Source organism: Protopterus annectens, chromosome 5.part0 (assembly GCF_019279795.1).
Source record: "Protopterus annectens isolate FY-2018-M chromosome 5.part0, PAN1.0, whole genome shotgun sequence".
Taxonomy (NCBI): domain Eukaryota; kingdom Metazoa; phylum Chordata; order Ceratodontiformes; family Protopteridae; genus Protopterus; species Protopterus annectens.
The window spans coordinates 1,038,964,319-1,038,983,826 of NC_056735.1; positions in this window are offsets into that span (position 1 = coordinate 1,038,964,319).

Here is a 19,508-nt window from a genome sequence, read left to right on the forward strand (position 1 = left end):
CTCCATGTCTGGAACATCCCCCTCCAGTTTGTTGGCCTGTCTCCACAGTGATTGTTGTAAGAGGTATTTCCAGCTACCCTCTGTGATACTGTTTATCACACACCCACATGAAGTCCTGTTGACAGTGAAGGAGAAGGGCCAACACCCAGTTGCAGTGCTTACTTATAGGAGTGTGTTTCCATGCAATTGGCTATAGCAATGATGCCACAGCTGTTCCATATGCATTTAGCAGGTGGAGGACTCCAGTTCGTGCACAGGCCATCAGCTGATCATGAGCATTACCTACCAATGTCAAGCTCCTGCCTATGCAAAAGAGATACATTTTTCCACATCTACCAGAGAGAGGGAGAGAGAGAGAGAGAGAGGGAAAGAAAGGATGAGAGAAAGAACCAAGCATGTTTGTGTATGATCTGTGGGTGGAGAGAAATCTCTGGGTATTATAATGGTTGCCTATATATGCATTTATGGCTGTGGATTTTCTACAACAACCTCTATGGTGTTTGACAACTGTTGGCCTTGTAATGTGACATTGGAACATATGGGTCCTCAATATGAAAATGTAGCAAAACCCACCCTCAATGGATCCTGTTATTACACACGCATACTTGCTAATACTGTGTTTCAACCCCCTACCTAGTTATGTATTGGTAAAACAGCATTACGTAGTTATTGCGGGCACCACAGAGCTTATATGTTGAACAGCTGTCCAAAGGTATCTTTGAAGGTGAGTGACATCAGCTGCAGTGCTAAAGGAGGGGAGAGAGAAGTGTAGGAAGTGTGAATGACCACAAAATTAGGTGTCAACAAAGACACACTCACTCTCATACATCACCACGTACATTATCATAGTTGCCAGGACCAGGATTAGAACTCCCACCTAACTAGTTTGTTATACTACAGTATTATACAGTTATCGCAAGTGCCACGGAGCTTAGAGGGCAGAAACTTGGCCAAATGGTTATTTTAAGGTGACTGACATCAGCAGGCATACTAAAGTAGGTCAATGGCAGGTGTAGTTGTATGAATGGCCTCAAAATTATTCATCACAGTTAACAGGACCAGGATTAGAACTACAACCTAACTAGTTTGCTACACTAAAGGATTATGCAGTTATCGTGAGTGCCAGGGAGCTTATAGGGCTGACACTTGGCCAAAGGGTTATTTCAAGGTGACTGACTTCAGCAGGTATGCTAAAGTAGGCCAATGGCAGGTGTAGTGGTGTGAATGGCCACAAAATCATTCACTGCCACACACACACACACACACACACACACACACACACACACACACACACACACACACACACACACACACACATTATCACAGTTGCCAGGACCAGGCTTAGAACTTCTACCTAACTAGTTTGCTACACTACAGTATTATGCAGTTATCACAAGTGCCACAGAGCTTAGAAGGCTGAAATTTGGCTTATTTCAAGGTGACATCTGCAGGAGTGCTAACATGGGCAATAGGAAGTACAGTGTGTGTGAATGGGCCATAAGTCATTCCTCTGGAAACACATACACACACTCAGTCACACACAACTTTACATTTGACAGGACTGAGTATACAAATGCTACATGAATACTGATTTGTACTATCGTGTTACACAGTTATCACAAGCACCACAAACACTATAGGGCTGTGGGCTACCAAAAGGAATGTGTACAATGATTGACATGAGCACATCATGTGATATAATGGAATTCTCTCTGTCACTGTCTGTCCCTCTCTTCCCCACATCTCTGTGTGTGTATGTTTGACATATTATGGTGTGTTGGCCTTGGTTATGTGTGAGTATTTCTATCCAATGTGTGTGCGAATCATGAATGGTGTACAGTTTGGTTTGTGTGCACAGACATCTGCGAATGACAGATATGTATAGTCAACTGTGTTGTCAGACATGGGCTTTATTTCTCTAAGTGTAGGAGCATGCCCAGTATAACCTTCTGTATTGAGTGTGTGAATCAATTCTAAGTAGGGTTGTACTCCAGTCCAGGGTTTGGTGTTCTACACATACAGCTAGCAACCTGTTTCTGCAGGATATCTGTAGATAGGTTGCCAATATGGAGTCACAATGGGCGACAGATAAGGGGATACTGTAACTATTGCTGTCTGTGCTGCTTGTGTTACATGGTTGGTGTTAGCAGAGATATTCAGACATATGGACTGTTTGCACTGTGGTGTGTTATGTCATCAACTACTGACATATATAATTATTTGCTCACAGTTATTTACTGGGAAATACAAAATGAATGAAGCTGAGTCCAGTATTGTGGTCCACAGCCTACACATTCTTGCACACTCCTTCTATTCTGGAGGGGTTGCTGCAGACACTTGCTGATGGGTCTCTTTAAATGGTCCAGCACTTTGGTACTATGGTGTCTGAGGATCCACTTCTTGTACATATATTGACTTAACAGAATGGCCATATCCTGCTGTGGCCATACCTCTCAGCTGTACAGATTCACCCAGGTTACCCAGAGGCAAGGCTCATATATCTAGTCAGTTCCCCTTCACATTGTGGTTTATGAGCAGGTTTGTAGCCACCCATTACTGGGTTTGCAGGCAGGGGTAGTATGGGCACACATCAGAGTTTCAGACTTCACACACTCCATGACATTCATGCTTCTACACCCCCCACTCTGTTATTCTATCTTCTTCCTAACATTATGCGAGCGATGTCTGAGAAGTATCTCTATAGTTGACCCTTCATCCCAGTGGTATTTATGGAGTGGTCCACAGTTCATGCAGTGGGACATGGGGGGCATGCTACTGGGATTTGTCAACATGGCCTTGCATTTGTGTTCTGTTGTGATCTCATGAGATACCATACATTGGTACTACGGGTGAGGCAAAAGCCTTTGACAGAGGACTGTGGCCCATTTGGTAGTGATGCAGGCCATCTGTAGCAGGTCACTCCATTTTGTCACTCCTACATTCATGGCTTCGAGCCAGTGGATTCCCCTGGGGTGACAGGGTAAGTGTGCAAGGTGTTAATGGCAATAGTTCCAGTCCATTTTGATCCATTGGTCTGGATGCAGGCAGGGTGCAGCTTACAGCTAAGGACATACCTGCATAGGACAGGTTTTCAGCATGTTGCATTCTGTGGGTATTCCCATACAAAAGTGGGGTCATACTGTACTCATTCCCAACAGCAAGGATATGACCTGTGATAAACCTGTGGCTGACGGTGGGGTGAGCTGAGTGCATGTGTGATATGGAAGTTACTTGCAGCTGACTCACAGATACACCTGGGACGTTCCCCTTATGATGCTTTGTGCAGGGACATAGGTAATCTCTCATTACTTCATATCTGTACCTTTTGTGGTCTGATAGGGACTGGCCAGACTACATCACTATTCCATATTACACGGACAACTAATGTGCTGATACCTGTCTGTGCAATTCCAATGTTGTGTGCAGCTGACAGTTAAATTTTATGCACTCTATCTAGGGTACTTCCACCTGTGTACTGTGTGTATGTATGGCCCCACATTCATGGCATGTCCATCTTTCAGACGGTGACAGATATTGACATCTGGAAAGTGAGTATGGATGACTGCTGACATGGGTATTGCTGAGAAGCATTGTGTTTGGCACTGCAGATGTTGGAACATGGCCCTGTCAATCACAGTACTGCCCATAGGCCACTGAGACACAGCCCTCCATGCAAAACATGCTGACCACTTCCAGACAATACTGAACACACAACAACCTAACACACAAACTCCTGCATATTGTACACATGCAACAGCCTGCCCTGTAGATTGGGCCAGCTCGGGTAATGTGTGCTCCACTAATTCTACTCCTCACACTTACATGTTACTACATTTCTACATAGGATTGTGTGTGTGTGTGTGTGTGGGGGGGGGGGGGTACCTGACAACTGTGCTATGACTGTACTGGTATGTCAGGTATTATGTTGGCTTCCACATCATTTTGTGTTCTGACCTATCATACAGACTGGAGGCATATCAGTGCAGTACAGATCTTAGGTTTTATTGACCTACATTTCAGTTTCAGACTTCTTACTCTTCAAAACTAACATACAACTGCCAGACCTGTTGCAGTCTGTCGGTGTAGGTCTGGTGGGGGGCTGTTCACCATAGCCATCAATTGGAGGCCTTAGCCCAGCCTTTCCTTATGGTCATCTACACCTGTCCTGCTGGCTGAGGCTGGTGGTGGGTATGTGAGCCTCACTGACATGCCTGTGTGTGTCCTATGGACACACATTTAGGCCAGCACATGTACTGCAGTGGGATTTGTCACCTTGTCTAGTACTGCCTAGTGTTTTGACACCAGTATTTGTTATGGATTTCATGCTGCCCATATAGGTGTCCAGTATCTACTGCTATCCCATTTAGCCACCTGATTCCCTTGCATATTCGCATCCATACCCTAGATACAACTATCAGAACATACTACTTCATTCAGTAATTGAAAGGAAGAGTAACTTACCTTGTGGCTGGGCTAGTATTGAGGACAGTGCTGGAGGGCTGACTATGTCGGATGCACATAGTATGCTCCCTATACATAGTAAAGCACAGGTAGTGTCATGTTTGGCATTCCTTTTACTGTATGTGCATGCCAGAGAGAGGTGTCATTCCCTGGGTCCCTAATGTGTCAGTGTATGTTTTATGCATTGCCTCTTTGCCAAGGCCTGGGCATACTGGGCATGCCTCCTTCACCTACATGGGCAAGCTCAGGTGGTTCCTCCTCTCAGTCCCTCTGTGCCTGTAATGGCCTTGGCAATGTTGGGGTTTTTTGTGGCCTTACCCCGTGCTGTTCCTGCTGCAGCTGTTTCCACAGAATCATATTGTGTAGCATGGCACATACTATGAACATTTTTGTACATGTAGCTGGAGAGTACTGCAAGGCTCCACCAGATATGTCCAGGCAGCGGAACTGTGACTTGAGCATCCCAAACCCATGCTCTATTATGATTCTGGTTTGTGCATGTGCCTCATTATGGAGTTCTTGTTCGGGTGTGTGTGCATTTCTGAGGGGTGTCATCAGCCACAGCTCCAGTGCGTAGCCAGCACCCCCTACTAGGTGGCCATATGGGATGTCCCCACTGACAAATGACTGGTACAGCTGTGTCCTGTGCCAGATGTGGGAGTCGTGATACCTTACAGGGCTGCCTGCACATGCATTCAAGATAATGCCCTGGGCATCGCACATGACCTGGCAGTTGATGGAGGGGAAGCCCTTTCGGTTTATGTAGACCCTACACCGCTTACCAGGTGGTGCTTTGATTTGTATGTGCGTGCAGTCTATAGCACCCAGTACCTCAGGTTATTCTGCTATTTGGTGGAAGAGATGTATACTGCTGGTCAACACCTCATGGGTGATGGGGAAATATATGTGCTCAATGGCATGTGCTGACATGGCATCTAGGAACTGGTGGAGTACCCTAGATGCTGATGCCTGTGAGATCCCCATGATACCCCAGTTGCCCTTTGGAAGGTACCTGTGGCTAGTATTCTTAAGCCTACACATACCTTGGTATCCACTGGATGGGCTCCCCTCTCTTGGTTCTGTGTGTGAGGTGGGGCCGGCACAGCTCAAAAATTTGCTGTAGAATGTCTCTGTCCACCCTATAGCGCTCCACTATCTCCAGCTCATGTAGGCCCTTATAGGTTACCCCGGGTCTTTATGCTTTTGTACTCATCCTCACTGTAGGATGGTCATCAGCATTCACATCCTTACCACCCTCAGCCTCTTGCACATGTTGATATATGAAAGTGACAGTAGCCCCTATCATTTTGTTAGTTTTGTCAGGTAAAATATCCCCATCTGTCTACACTGTTGGTGTAGAGTTTGTGGGAAAAAACAGAGTGAAAGGCTTTTGCATAGTTTATAGAAGTGTGCTGGGCTGGGCTGCTGCTTGTGTAATTGGCTGATTCTAATACATTTCCCCTGCCAGCTATGCTAGTTCTCCTTGATTGCCTTCCTACTGCTGTTTTCCCTTCCCATTGCCTTCCCATTTAAGCCACGAGGCACGCCGCGCATACCCAGTGCTCACATGTAAACTGAGCTGCTATTTCCTCTTTTTCTTATTTATTTTTGTTTAAAACCCAGTGTGCGGCATGTGCACCTGTTTAAGCAGGGACAACAGTGCTCTACAATGTGAGACACACCCCCTTCCTTTGCTCTGCTTAACTAAGAGCAGGGCTTCAATAAGTTTACACCAAGCATGACACAACCCCTACTGAAGTCATCCTCTTGTCCTGCCTACATGGCTCCATATTTCAGCACCTGCACAGTTAGGTACAGGCTTCCAGAGGTAGAAATCTGTGAGTCAGTATAGGTTCTTTCATTTGCATACCCCAGTGTGCAGGTCCATAGTAACAATTCCCAAGCACACCCTTTCCCCTTGGCAACCAGTGCTCCCTTGTCTTGTTTACATTCTGCCTGCCATTGACTATAATGGCAGAATGCATATTTCTGTTAAATGGCAGTTTCCCCCTTTTTTTTTTTTTTTTTTTTTTTATTTTCAGCACCCCCATGTTTGCGCGCCACTGCCCTTAGCTTAAATGGACAAGATCGGCCAAAAAAAATAAAAGTTTTATTTTTACAAAAATTATGTGCCTTTTAATGCCAATGGCCTTATATTTGGACATTGGCTTGTCTGTTCTACATAATACATGCCTTTCACGAGCTGCCATGCCTCCGTTTTGTCAGATGCAAAAATGTATTCGGCTACTAGCGTACATTTTTGCATGGACACTGTTCCTATACGGAATCCATTCAGCTTGCTGGATCTCAAAATGACCTCATCTGCATGATTTTCACCAGCAAATTAGGTGATTTGCATACTGAATGGAATTCCATGCAGGAACAGTATAGGGCCACTCGTGCATGCGAAAACAGCCCTATCCTGAATCACATGGCGGCCATATTGCATGCAGGAGCAGCTATAGTGTTCATGCACGGAATATGGCCGTTCATGAAACCGGGAAAATGTGTTACTGACTAGGTAAAGATATTATTTATAAGGGAGAAAGGAGAAAGTATCTGCATATTTAGGCAAACTAGTAAAGCAGGGTCCAGAAAATAGCCGCTTCTATCCAACTTTAAAACAGCTAATGCGCAAAACGTAAGATTCAAAAAAGGAGAAAAACGCACATGCTGTACCATGACTGCAAACTTTATTGAGTAAGCACTTTCAGGGATACAACCCCTTCATCAGACTACAAAAACAAACTCATTCACTAAATTTATACTAATCCAATTAAGAGCACTATTAATGAAAATGTAATCATTAAAGAGACAGTAACATCTAAAAACATCATAAAAAACATACATTCTTTAAAAACTGTGTAAAACACATAGAGCTGCAATGCACATCTCATATATAGAAAAAAATAATAATAATAGTAATAAATAGTAAAATACTATTAAATAAATAAATCAATGTTTCCGTGGTCGGGATTTTAAAAAATGTTTTAAGGACACCTTATTATTGAGGCCTGGTGATTTATCTGTATTATACAGCATAATCCACTTCTGTTCCAAGGCCTCAGTATGGTTCACAAGGTCACCTCCTCTCCTATTCTCACATAGGTTCATAGGTTCATAGGTAGGTACTAGGCTATTGGCCCTAGGGCCTATATAAGCCTAGCCAAATGGTACTCTGGCTTTTGCCACCCAAGAAAATTATTTTCCTGTGCCCCTGTCAAGCAGAGTCACAGAAGTGATCCCCAGGGTGAATTTCTTATCTCCCATCCAATCATCAAGATTTTTCTTGAAGAGTGCTAATGAGGAGGTTTGTTTGATAAAGATAGGTAGTTTGTTCCAGAGTATGGGAAGTCTCTGAGACAGGAATCTATCCCTCCAGCATGTTCTGTTTATTGTGGTGACAAGGTTTAGGTCCCTAGAGCGTGTAGCTCGGAGGGATTGGGATTTCTTTACGTGGAGCATGTCCAACAGCTCTGGGTTTGACATAGCTTTGTATGTTAGGCAGAGATCGCCTCTGAGTAGGCGATATGCGACAGAGTAAAGCTGGAGTTTTTTGAGATGGTCTGCGTAGGGCATCTGTTTGAGGCCGGTAATCCTCTTTGTGAGGCATTTCTGTGGCCTTTCCAGTTGTTGTAGATGTCTTGTGAGGTACATACCAAAAGGGGCGTTGTACTCTATAATGGGTCTAATGAGTGACGAGTAGAGGGAAACAATGACCTCTTTTTTCCTGGATGAGAAACCTTTTGTGATGAGGTGTGCCACGTAGAATGATTTCCTGACTACTGTGGCAATGTGATTATCAAAGGAGAGACTACTGTCCACCTGTGTCCCAAGGTCTCTTATCACACTTTTGGTGTTAAGTAGACTACCGCCTAATACCTCTAATACAAAAAATTTAAAACTATGATTACAGCCTTCAGTTTTATTGTGTACAACAAGAGCACTGCTCTCTTTGCAATTCCTAATATCTCTATAATGTTCAAGTATCCTATCCTTGAGGTGCCTATTTGTCTTACCAGTATAATATGAAAAACATATAATACAATATGCAAAATAGGCAACATTGGGTGCCTTACAATCAACATAGGAATTACTGTTAAACTTAAAACCCAAATGGGGGTGTGTAAAACTAACACCTGCGTGGATATGTGTACATGCTGTACAATTCCTGCATGGATATGTTCCCTCTCTATCAGATTGACACCTGTGAGTAGAACCATCAAACCTGTAGCATAAAAATCCACAAGGAAATGGTGAAGTAACCAAGGCACAGAATGTCCTAGTTTAAACACAGTCCAAAAATGAATGAAACATAGGTAAAATCCAAGGTAAATTTATTCACTCAGGTAAGCGCTTTCATGATACACATATCACTTCTTCAGACCTTCAAACAAACACATCCTACCCAACTATATTTGAATAGTATTCAAACCAATCAAATCCAACCAATTAATACTTAAAGTAAAACCAGTCATTCTGCAATATGTACAAAGTCATACTGGAAAATCATTTCAAGTGTAGATACGTAATGAACAGTGCATTAATTAAAAACAATTAAAATATATATTTAATATGTTTCTCTGTCTTTCATTAAAATAATTTAATTTCATTTAAACAACCTCCTATCATTAAGGCCCTTTCCTTTATTAGCTCTTAATCTGATAACCCACCTAATTTCAGAGGTCTCTGTATGGTTCCTTATATCACCACCTCTCTCATTAGGAATAATTCTCTCAATAACTGAGAACATAAAATTGTGGTCATTGCCCTCAGAAGACACATGTTTGTTTGAAGGTCTGAAGAAGTGATATGTGTATCATGAAAGCGCTTACCTGAGTGAATAAATTTACTTTGGATTTTACCTATGTTTCATTCATTTTTGGACTGTGTTTAAACTAGGACATTCTGTGCCTTGGTTACTTCACCATTTCCTTGTGGATTTTTATGACTTTATTGCACCTTGGTGGAATATTTATCCTAGCTGTTTCCTGTCTAGTGTTTTCTTGGATTTTTATTTTTTGGTTACAGTTGGGAACAATGGCTGAAGAACGTATAACTGTAACTGTTGCGCCTGAGATAGAACTTGATTATTCTCCAAATGTGGAAACTGGAATACCAAAGAAAGCATCGTATAAACTACATGAACTGCTAAATAAGAAAGGTAATCCTTTGCTGTCTATTGAGACTTTTCTTGATGGAAATGGTATAGAACATGAAGAAATAGACTATGCTGCCTTTCTGAGGGCAACACATAGACTAGAGAATGGCCTATGACGTTATTGCAACTTGGTGGAGTATTTATCCTAGCTGAAACCTGTAGCATAGCTGACTCTTTAATGTTTTATTATTACGGAACGTAAAGTCTGGTTTACTATTTATAACATCCTTTAAACCATCAATCGTGGATAAAATACCCCAATTTCTGGTAATAACATCACATACTGAACTAATGTTACTAGAGAATGTTAGAGGCATCCTTAATTTATAATAATCTCTCCTAGCATTCCAACATGTATCTATAATACTATTCAGATCTCCAGCCAATCTTTCATTATAGTAGGGTTTACAATGGTCACCCCTGGCTTTCCATGCCTCATTTATATATCCATCAATAATATAACCTTTGTATCCTCTTTCACAGAAATCTGACTTCAAACTTAGAAGTGCATTATGAAGTTCTATATCAGCATTACATAGTCTCATCACTCTAAATATTTTCCCTTTCACTATATTACAATTAGTATAGTTGGGATGCATACTTGCACTGTGAAGAAGGTTATTTTTCCTGACCGTCTTCCTATAGAGATGTGTCTTAATTTCATTCAAAGAATCCTTACTTATAGTCACATCTAAAAAATCAATAGCTTCCATAGAATATTTAGAAGTGAAATTAAGGAAGCTTGTGGTTCCATTTCAAAAACAAATAAATTCATTCAGCTCATATTCAGTACCTTTCCACAACAGAAAGATATCATCCACAAACCTAGTATACCAAGCAATATTCCTAGCATACATTTCATTAAATAAGACAAATGAACGTTTCCAGTGCTAGGATTTTTTGTGGCATCTGTAATAAATAAATACGTTATGAGTAAAGGAGAATATGCCATATAGAAAGAAAGTTGTAAAACTGTAATTATTTTGTGGAGGGGAAGACACAGCAGTACATTGTTTGTTGAAATGTGAAACAGTGATGAAATTCCAGAAGAAGCATTTTTAGAATATTAATGACATAAACAATATAGATATGAATGTGATTAAGTATGAATATTATAAGAATAATAAGAAAGAATATATTAGAAGAGTAGATATGAATTTATTTTATGTAATATGAATTAGATGGAAGGAAAGATGGAATGATTTTTTTTTTTTTGGAAATAGATTTTGGAAGATATATTATGAAAAATATGATTATGGTTATGGAAAAAGGATTAGGGGTGAATTATGGAAGAATAACCATAAAAATATGATAAGAAAAATGATAAATAGCAAGAAATAGAAATGTTTATCTATGTGCCCTTAAATGTGCACATTTTGTGAATATGCAAAACAAGTAAATAATTTTTTATATTAAATATGTGCCATGAGATTATTTATATCCATTTGAGCTACCACCAGCTGTTGGTTTAATGACTCAGCTAAAGGATGATGTACTCAGGAGTGTAGCAACATCCTTATGCTGCACTGCAGTATCAGTGGTCCATCTGTCTGGTGTGGGAATAGAACTCACAACCATTTTAACCAAAATCAAGTGAGATAGCTGTTGTGCAAATAACACTGGTGGCATTGCATTTTTCAATGCTAGTGCAGAAATTAATTCTAATAGTGCTTTTGTGGACAGGGCTGAAGTATTTTAGTGCTTTGTTTAGCATGTCATTAAGTTGTGCAAGCCACTTGCTGCAAATGGAAGCACGTCTGGGAGAATGAAACCAGGCTACTCAGTACAGAAGAGCTAGTTCAGCAAAGGCAGCTTTTATGGTGCCAGTGCAGGAAACAGCACCATCCTCTAGATGAGCCAATTACAGCCTTATAATATACTATATATTTTATATAATATATTCAGATCTTGTGTATTATTTGTGTATATAAAAATACATGCTTTATCTCACACACAAGTACAAATATAGATAGATAGATAGATAGATAGATAGATAGATAGATAGATAGATAGATAGATAGATAGATAGATGAGCTGAGGTTAGTCTAATGACCTTATTTACATAGTTAAATATATATATATATATATATATATATATATATATATATATATATATATATATAGGGATCTACTTTTCTTTGTCGAAATTGCATTATTGTGGGGACCACTTACCCGAAAGTGCACTTAAACTAAAGTGCACTTTTGTGAATATCGATTCAACAAACTGATAAACACAAAAAGGAAACACAAAAAAACAACATTTTGCAGGGGGGCAAGCCCCCCTGCACCCCCCACACCCCTGCTACTTAAATATACTAACTCTGAGATCACACTACAGTGGGGAAACAGGTAAATTCCTTTTTTCCCCTCTGTAGTGTGCTTCGGCGCCGCAGTGTTTCCTGTTTCCTTTTTTATTGGTTCGTAGAACTGATCTTCACAAAAGTGCACTTTTAAGTGCACTTTTGTGTAAGTGGTCCTCTACTTTTCTTTTTTGAAATAATGAAATTTCGACAAAGAAAAGTAGACCTTTAGATATATATATATATATATATATATATATATATATATATATATATATATATATATATATATATATATATATATATATATCTACAATCAACAGAAAGTGAGGCATTACAAAGGAAACAAATACAAATGATGACAGTCAAGCCCTGTTAGGACAAAGCCACTGGAAATCACCAAGTCTAAGAAGTAGTAACTCTAGGAAATTGCTGATAAATTGTCAATAAAAGACTAGAACTTACGGTAAAATGTCAACAGTACCTCTGGGAGCTTGGATGCAGAAGACAGTGGCTTCTCCTACTTACAGGTGAGCAAGGCAGAGTTGAGTAGTGAGAGCGTGTAGAAGGAGTAAGATGGCATCAGGCCATGTATCTAAAGCAGAAACATTTGTTTAACTTAACTGAGTTTTGATTTTTTTTTATTGTTTTCACATCATTACTATTTCTTATTTCTTTTGGTACTCTGTACCTCATTCCATTAGAAAGGACCCCATATTAGCAAAAGCTCTTTCAGTATTACTAATCTGAAGTGAGGGTCTGATCAGATCAGTTGATCAGTGTTTTGCAGAGAGTAGGTTTCTCTCTTTCAAAAAATATTACTTTTGAGAGAGCAATAAAAGTCATTAAGTAATCTTAAGCTGAGTGTATTTGGCAGGAGTAAAGCTCTTATTACACAGGTCATTGATGGATAGTAAATAAAGTTATACTAGTACAGTCCTTCGTAGCACACCTGACAGATATCACCAAGCTCAGACTGAATGTTTATTCCAAGTAACCTGAATGTTCTTCTTGTAACTTCGATTTAAAACTACTGAATGACTTCATTACAGAAGCCTTTGGTTGCCAGTTTGTTGAGTAACAATGAAGGGTCAACTGTTTTGATGGATCTTTTCATATCAAGGAAAATAACAGATATTAACAGGCCATTATCCATATTATTGTAAATTTGGTTGGTTACTGAATATAGGTCTGTCAGGGTATTATATTTTAATCTGCAGCCATAGTGACAATCAATGTGTATGACATGTTTAATAATGAATTCTTAGATTTGATTCATGTTTAGTAATGAATTCTTAGACTTGATTAGGTACAAATGTTTCCAGGAATTAAGCAAGTTGACAATGACTGGCAATAAGTCTATAATAAGAAGCAGTAGAAGGGGAGGGGGCATTTTGAGTAGTGTGATAATTAGCACATGCTTGAAGCTGTGTTGGATAGTGTTGGAAGTAATGAAGAACTTACATATGTTTATCCTAAAAAAACACACTGGTAAAGGGTAGTGATTAGCAAACATTTCTAAACTTTACCTTATCAGTACAACATATTTTATGGCTATTCTACTAGCATTGTTATTACTTCAAACTAATTGCAGTTAAGTGCTGCACTGCAATAGTAGCCACAAAGGCAATAATGTTATATCTAAATCGAAAATCACAACCACAATAAACTATAATCAGTGTCAGAACAAAAACTACTATACAATAAACTCAGTAAGCAATACAACTCTACACAGAAGAAAATATGTATATAAAATGTGCACATGTATGCATATGTGCATATCTGTGTGTGTGTGTGTGTGTGTGTGTGTGTGTGTGTATGCGCGCGCACGTGTGTGTGTGTGTGTGTGTGTGTGTGTGTGTGTGTGTGTGTGTGTGTGTGTGAGAGAAAATGGGAACTTCTTTTCAATAAATGAACTGAGTTTATCTCCTTTCCCATCCCTACATAGTAGTATTAACTTCCATTTTATTATTGCTATGTGTGAAGGATGTCACTGTCTTGCTAGAGTACAAAAGCACTCTTAGCTACAAGAACCGGCTTTGACATGGTTATTAATTCCTTAATGGTGCTGCGCTCAACAGTGACTGCAGGTTACATGGGCAATTTGTTTGCATAATGTGTAATGTGTGTGTGTGTGTGTGTGTGTGTGTGTGTGTGTGTGTGTGTGTGTGTGTGTGTGTGTGTGTAAATATATATATATATATATATATATATATATATATATATATATATATATATATATATACACATGTGTATTTGTGTAACCTGCTTATGGCCCTATCTGTGCATGGGAGGGAGGGGTGTTCATCGTCTCCTGTGTCTTTAGCACTGATGACTTATAAAATTGTGTTTTCTAGGTGTTGGTGGTGCTGTACATACCAGGTTGCTCATCTGAATATATAGTACATATTGGCTGCCATCTTCATGCACCAAAATAGCCCGATTTAGCCCGATTTAGCGCGGAGTTGCTACTGTTGCACACTAGGGCAGCGCCAGTTAAGCAGGTTTAAACTATTCGGGCTACCTAAAGTCCACTCTTCAAATTTTCCCTTAAAACTACCTTCCTCGAACTATACTACTGATCTAATCAGCGTATCCTATAATTAAAAAGATCATCTCTACTTGACTCCAAGTAGACTATTCTCTATCTGTTAAACGTAGCACTTGCTCCTACAGTACTTATTACCTTGATACGGCACTCTTGTCATAGATAGTACCCCAAAAGGCAACCCCCATTTCTCGGTCACCCACGTCCCCGGAATCTTTTTAAAGTTTTTTGTCTATTCCTTCTAGCATGTCGAGGGATCAGTTGCTAGTGTCCTCTCCTGCTCAGCTGGTGAACCTGGGAATATTGAGGCAATGTTACAATTGCCTCATGTACACAGACAACCCTCTCCTCCTCCCACAAAACACAAATACATGCGAGAGATGCAACTACACGGCCAAACTGGAGGCTGAGCTCTCTCAACATAGGACTGGCAAGACCAGTCAGGAGGAGAAGGTTACCACACACACTATAGACCCAGTCTCACATATTACCATTACAACCTCAAATCATACACATAAACACACAAAGACATACTCGGAGGCTCTGATCAAAAATCTACCAAAACAGCAGAGGCCACCAAAGCAGACACCCAAACAACCACCACCTCAGAACACAACACCTGCAACACATAGACCTCACAGTCAGAGTGTCAAACAGTCACAGCCCTTAAGGCCAAACACAATGCCAGACACACTAGTCATTGGTGACTCCATAGTCAGACACACTGACGTCCGCTCACCAGACTGAGTAAGGAGAAGGTCACAGTAAGCTGCCTGTCGGGCGCTAGAATCCGCCACATAACGCAAGCACTCAGGTCTCTCAACAGCAGGTACAAATATGATTCAGTCATTGTCCACGCTGGTGTAAACGACCTGAGACGTACCTCCTTGGACTACATGAAAAGAGACATTGAGGAGCTCTCTGATTATGTAGCCCAGACAGGTATGACCCTGACCTTGAGCAGTATCCTACCTTCACCAAGAATGATGCCACAATACAGAGATAAGATGATCAGCTTTAACAATTGGCTTAAACACTGGTGTCATTCAAAGGGGATCCAGTGTCTGTCTGCCTGGGATGACATGCTGGACAAGCCACGCTGCTTCAAGGGACGGCTTGCACCTGTCACCCTGGGATTCCGGATATTGGCAAAGGCTCTTGCCACCCCATAGTGCCTTTTTAGGCAAGGCTCAAATTCTAAACCTACCACCCTAGAACACAAAAAGGAAAAAACTAAGGGTAATGCTGCTCAATGCCAGAAGTCTAAATCTCAAAATGCACGCACTCGAGGCCCTTCTCAGTATGGAGAACATCGATGTCTGTGCTGTGACAGAAACCTGGTTCAAGGCTCCTGAGAGCACCCCGGCGCTATCAGGTTTTACCTCATATCATGCGTTCCGCCCCAAAATCTGGACAATACCAAGAAAGGAGGGGGTATCCATATTCATCAAGGACACCCACACCTCAAGACTGGTGGCAACGCACGATGCATCGGAGACCATCCAGGTGCAATTAACCATAGGCAAGACTGCTCTGCAAATTGTAGCATGTTACAGGCCACCCTCACAAACTCAGGAACCTCACATGGCCTTCCTGAAAACACTAGAGGGATAAATGTATCACCAAACACCATCATACTAGGTGACTTCAATTACCCTAATATAGACTGGGAACACTACTCAAGCCCAAACACCCTAGCCCAAAAGTTCCTGGAATTCATAAACTCAAATGCCATGGAACAACTAGTCACCATCCCCACAAGAGGAGATAACATACTTGATCTCATCATCACGAACATGGGAGCACAATGTTCAACACCGGAGGTGTACCCCTCACTGGTGAGATCAGACCACAAACTAATCTCGCTGGAGGTCCTCATCCCACCCCCACCTGAAATAAAAAGACCACAGTAAAGAACTTCTCAAAAGCCGACTTCACACTTCTAAAGACTAGTGTGGTCTCCTTTAAGGCCCCGAGGCGGAAAACAGTACTCAAGCCGCTGAATCACTTACAAATGCCTTCTACCAGCACCTGCAGGACTGCATGGATAAGGCAATCCCAAGCAAAACAAAGACTCTTTGTACCAAAGGCAAGCATCCAGTCTGGTGGACCCCAGCCATAAACAAACTCTACAACAAAAGGAGGAAGCTACTACAAGATAGAGCAAAATCCTTAAAAGGTAAGACACCCTTGATCACTATAAGTAAAAACTAAGAGCTCTCATAAAATCATCCAAAGCAAATTTCGAGAGAAAAATAGCTAAAGACTCAAAAGACAATCATAAGGCCTTCTTTAGCTATGTTAGAAACCTGGGAGGAAACTCCCAGATATGCTCAGAGCTAGTTCAAAATGATGTGAAGATTACTGATCCTACAGACATTGCCAACATACTGGCTGACAGGTTCAGTGCAAACTTCTCCCCTCCCCAAAAGGAGAGATATCTATACCAAACGATTGCACCCCCCAAACCATCTCCAGCGCCCAAGTGAGAACTGCTCTCTCCAAAGCAACAAACACAGCATCCATGGGACCTGATGGTGTCCCCGGCTGTGTGCTCCATGAACTCAATGAGGAATTAAACCCACAGCTAGGACAGCTGTTTAATCAAAGTCTTACCTCTGGATACGTACCCAGGGAGTGGCGCACTGCAACTGTGATACCACTTCACAAAGGCGGTGCCTCCACCGACCCTGGAAATTACCGGCCCATTAGCTTGACAAGCCTTATCTGCAAAGCCATGGAGAGGATCATAATGGACCTCATAAATAAAGACATAGGGAATTTGCAGACTTTGGATCCAACCCAGTTTGGCTTTGTCAAAGGCAGATCATGCCTTTTAAACTTGGTTGACTTTTTCGAAACAGTCACCAAAGCCATTGATGAGAGAAAGGCAGTCCATACAGCCTACCTCGATCTGGCTAAGGCCTTCGATACAATACCCCATTCGGGTATCATTGAAAAACTCATCAGCTTAAATGTCAACCCATACATCACAAGATGGGTTGCAAACTGGCTGAGTGACAGAACCCACAGGGTCAGAGCTGCTGGCGCCATGTCAGACTCAAAGCCTGTCACAAGTGGTGTCCCACAGGGCTCAGTCCTGGGCCCACTCTTGTTTGGCATCTACTTTTCCGAAGTACAAGCAAACACAGGAGGGTTATGGCTGACAAAGTTTGCAGATGACTGCAAACTGGGCCATAGTAGAAAACACATCTGACACAGATATCCTTCAGAAGGGTCTCACAGAAACGGATAACTGGTGCCAGAGCCACGGCCTAAAGTTAAATGCCAAAAATGCATAGTCATACCCTTCGGGAAAAACAAGGTTACCCCTAGCTACCAAATAGGTGGCAATCCACTGAGCACAGAAGAAGTTATCAGGGACCTGGGGACCCAGGTTGATAGTAGTCTGTCATTCGACACCCATGTAGCTAAAGTAGTTAGGAAGACCTTCTACATTGCCCACCTTATCATGAAGGGATTCTCATCTAGATCAAGGGAGGTCATAGTCTCCCTTTACTCATCACTCATCAGACCAATGATTGAGTACAATGCCCCATTCGGAATGTATCTGACCCGACACTTGCAGCAGCTGGAGAGGCCACAAAAGTTCCTCACCAAAAGGATAAAGGGTCTCAAAATCTGTCCTATGCTGCCCGACTGAAAGAACTCCAGCTCTATTCAGTCGCTTACCGCTTGCTCAGAGGTGACCTTTGCCTAACATACAAGGCCATGTCAAACCCAGATTTGATGAATATGCTTCACCTCAAAAATCTAGATCCATCAGAGCCACAAGGGCGGAGACTTAAACCTTGACACGGCTATTAATAGGACGTGCTGGAGGGATAGATTCATCACCCAAAGACTCCCTATGCTGTGGAACAAAATCCCGGTACATGTGAGGCAGAGCACCTCGCTGGCCTTGTTCAAGAGAAATCTTGACCAATGGATGGGAGATCGCAGATATACCCCAGGGATTACCTCAGTGTCACTGCTCGACAGAGGCACAGAAAAATAATGGGTATAGTTCCCCATACTAAAGGGGTGGCCTAAGCCACAAAACGATGGGCTAGGCTTGTAAATGCCCTCGGGCAGATAGCCTAGTATGAACCTATGAACCTATGAACCTAAATATGTTTGTTCTGTGGCCCTCAGTACTATTCTTTTTCTAATTTATGTAGGCATTTCAGTTGTTCTTTTTTTTTTTTTACGTTATCCCTACGTGAGTGTCTGTTGAATATTTAAGGACTTTAACTATGATCTTTGGAACTGCTCAGCTATAGATATAAATGAGTGAATATTCCCCCTTCTCTAAGAAACAGCAAACTAAGATTAGCATACATAAGTAACATGGTTGTGGCACCAAGAATCTTGAGGATTTGAGCTGTGCTCTCCTCCTACAAAAATGTTTGAAATTTGTAAGGAGCAAGTTCTGGAATTTTCTGTTAGTCTGTTATCAATATCAACAGACAGAAATATATTCATCTGCATTTTCACTATTCGGTTATGTGATTCAGTTATGAAGTTAAATTTGTTTAAAAGAAAAAGTTGAAATCTAGCAAAAAAGGTGAACAAAAATGAAACATTTTAGACTTCTAGTTCAGTCATCCATCAAAAACACTATCATTCATCTATAAAATACACTATTTGTACACTCTTTCCTGCTGCATAGATGAAAAGTTTAATTGGTAACTGTAAAATATTCCACATATCATTATTTATTTATTTCACATTTCTTAACTGGGTTGGTCCAGCTGAGTTAGGGTTACCACCTGTCTCACTTTGCGAGGGATAGTCCCTCTTTGGGCAGTTGTGTCCTGACAAAAAATTGTAAAAATGGCAAATGTCCTGAGATTTTAGGATAAAATTATTTCCTATATTTTATGTAATAGTTGCATAAAACAGTTATTCTGTATCTAAAATACCTAAATGTTATAAGTAACAGAATAAGCAACTAAAATGCAACAAGAATAAGCTTTTATTTAGGCAAAAAATTTAAGTTCTAACCTTTGTACTGACTGTGGGCATGTGTCGGCCT